Source organism: Carlito syrichta, unplaced genomic scaffold, assembly GCF_000164805.1.
Source record: "Carlito syrichta isolate Samal-C Ts95f unplaced genomic scaffold, Tarsius_syrichta-2.0.1 Scaffold303036, whole genome shotgun sequence".
Lineage (NCBI taxonomy): Eukaryota > Metazoa > Chordata > Mammalia > Primates > Tarsiidae > Carlito > Carlito syrichta.
The window spans coordinates 351,894-355,018 of NW_007247132.1; the positions used below are offsets into that span (position 1 = coordinate 351,894).

Sequence of the window (3,125 nt, forward strand, 5' to 3'; positions counted from 1 at the left end):
TAAAAAACTCATCAAAGAAAAATACCCAGACTCTACAAATGTCCTAGAGTTTGTCTTAAATGGGAGAGAAAATTTTTAAAAACACATGGAGCTTTCTAAAAGGTCTTTAATAAGCTACCTTGGGAGCGCAATTGAAAAATAGAAGTTGGTGTAATAAAAACAGATGTTTCAGTGCAGCTCCAAAAATCTTTTATAAATACAGCCATTTTGGAAGGACGATCCTGGATCAGAAGTGTTATTCCTTGTGTATCTACATTATGTGTGCATGTCTCATCTCAGTTGTCATAATTGTCTCTGTAATTTCCTCCTGAGTAGCGGTCATAACCACCCTGGTTTCTGCCACCATAGTCTCTGGACCGTCCATATCCATATCCATATCCTCCAGGTCGGCTGTCATATCTGCCACTCCCATAGCCTTGGTCCCCACCACCTCTAGAGTAGCCACGACCACGGGCCCCAAAAGCACCCCCTCTGGTTCCCCGGGCAGACTTCTGGCGACCGTCCAGGGACTCTCCATTCATGGCTCTCATGGCATCTGAGGCATGCTCTGGGTTGGTGAAGGTGCTGAAGCCAAAACCCCGGGATCGCTGAGTCTCCCGGTCCTTGACAACAACCACCTCAGAAATAGGGCCAAAGCTGCTGAAGTGGTCCTCCAGTGCCTGCTCATCGGTGTTAAAGTTGAGCCCTCCCACAAAGAGCTTTCCTTCTTCATAAGACATGGCTGTGAGTTTGAGTCCTGGAAGTTAAAAAGCAAAAGAGCCAGACAGACAGCGAGCTCTAAGGACCGGAGAGAACAGGCCTTTTCCACCTTCTAATGAAGCAATGTTAGACTCAGCACTGCTCTTTTAGGTGTTGAAGGTTTTGTGGGGTTTTTTTAATTTTACCTTTTTTTTTTTGAGTTGGAGTCTGACTCTCTCACCCAGACTGGAGTGCAGTGGCCACTCCCGGCCACCACAGCCTCGACTGCTGGGATCCGGCAATCCTTCTGCCTCAGCCTTCCGAGGAGCCAGAATTACAGGTGCGCGCTACCATGCCCGGCTGATTTTTGATTTATTGTAGAGATGAGGTCTCGCCAAGTTGCCCAGGTGGGTCTTGAACCCGCGGGCTCAGGCAATCCACTCACCTCAGCCTCCCAAGGCACGGGATTACAGGCTGAGCCACCAAGCCCGGGTACTTTTTTTGTTTTAATAGAGATGGAGCCTTGTTATGTTGCCTAGGCTAGTCTCAAGCTTCTGGCCTCAAATGATCCTCCTTGCTTGACTTGACCTCTCAAAGTGCTGGAGATTATAGTTGTGGGTCTCCACACGTGGCCTAATTTTCTCTCTTTCCCTCTTTCTTTTAAAATTTTATTTTAAAAATGTGGGGTACAATTCAGGATTATCATGCAGGTAAAGTTTGGGCCTATCTTTGGCCCCTACTTTGCCTGGCTTGAGATCAGGTCCCCTCATTAATGTTATGTGCCCCTTCGATTTTCTTTAAATGAGGTTTGGAACAGGATTCTGAACCATACTTTACACAGGTGTAACTGATCATCTATAGTGACACCAAAGAGGTAAGATGTCATTCCTTTACAACATTAATTATGACAGTTGGCTTAATTATTAAAATATCTAATGTTTCCCCACTAACATAAAAGTAATAAAAATGTAATTCAATGCACTAATGGCTCATCTAACAAACATTTATAATTGCTCCTCACTGCTAAATATACAGCAAGTGCCAGGTATGGAGCTTGGAGAAAACGGGACACATTTCTGCTGCCAGAGTTTACCAAGCTGACTTCAGGGACCACACCCCATGGGAGGTTCATGTGCTTAAGGAGTGCAAGTGTTTACACTTTATTCAGTCAACAACAGGATATTGAAAATTGCTTGCATTAAATGCATGATGCTGAGTCTGTTGTATCACTGCCAAATACGTTTCTATAATTTTTTTTTTTTTTTTGAGTTGGAGTCTCACTCAGTCGCCCAGACTGGAGTACAGTAGCCACTCCCGGCCACCACAGCCTCGACCTGCTGGGCTCCGGCGATCCTTCCGCCTCAGCCTTCCAAGTAGCTGGAACAACAAGTGTATGCTATCACACCCGGCTAATTTTTTGAATTTATTGTAGAGATGAGGTCTCGCCAAGTTGCCCAGGCGGGTCTCGAACCCGTGGGCTCAGGCAATTCACTCACCTCAGCCTTCCAAAGCGTGGGATTACAGGCTGAGCCACCGAGCCCGGCCTATAATTTTTAACATATGGAGATGCTGTAGTGAAATATATCACGTTTTTGAAATTATGGGCAATTCATTGTAGAAATTGTCATGCCTCTTTTTCTCTTATGTAATCTTTCTTTCTCTTTCTTTCTTTCTTTTTTTTTTTTGAGTCAGGCTCTCACTCTGTCACCCAGGCTGAAGTTCAGTGGTGTCATCATGGCTCACCTCAGCCTCAACCTTCTGGGCTCAGACGATCCTTCCCCCTCAGTCTCCCGAGTAGTTGGGACTACAGGTGTGTACCACCATGCTAATTTTTAAATTTTATTTTTGTAGAGATGAGGTCTCACTATGTTACCTAGGCTGGTCTCAAACTCCTGGGCTCAAGCAATCTTCTCGCCTTGGCCTCCTAAAGTGCTGGGATTATAGGTGTGAGCCACCACATCCGACGGATGTACTGTCAAATATCTTAGAAGAGAGAAATAAAAGAGATGAATTTTGCTTTAGATCAAAGCAAAAAGATTTGAGTAGGTAAGAGTATATCCTTTATTCCAGAAGATTCTTCACATTAATTTTGTAAACAGGCAAAATTTGGCTACTAAAAGAAATTTCCAGTAATTCACTGACTCTTTTCTATCACTCTTATTTAGTGTCACAGGATCACATACATAATGTTGGACAGTCTGGATGCCAAATAAACACACTTGAATTTTAAAAAGTGTTTAATACATGTATTTTATTTTGAACACTGAGATATGATTTTAGCCTGCTCAGTTACTCTGATACACATTTAAAACAATGGTCAAAGCAATAATTACACCAACTCTCTATGAGTCACAATTCACCCAAGTAATACTTAGGTGAATTATAACACTATTATACACAAGAGCACTTCAGTCGAAATTAAATTGGCTTTGGGACACACCAGGCTG

At 43.5% G+C, this 3,125-nt stretch overlaps 1 pseudogene across 1 annotated transcript; it reads right to left on the reverse strand.

The window, feature by feature from the left end:
- Positions 1–88: 88 nt before the first annotated feature.
- On the reverse strand, positions 89–719 carry LOC103259839 (annotated as a pseudogene). Its single transcript, XR_504251.1, has one exon. The product of XR_504251.1 is annotated as an RNA-binding protein 3 pseudogene (transcript).
- Between the last annotated feature and the right edge of the window lie 2,406 nt (positions 720–3,125).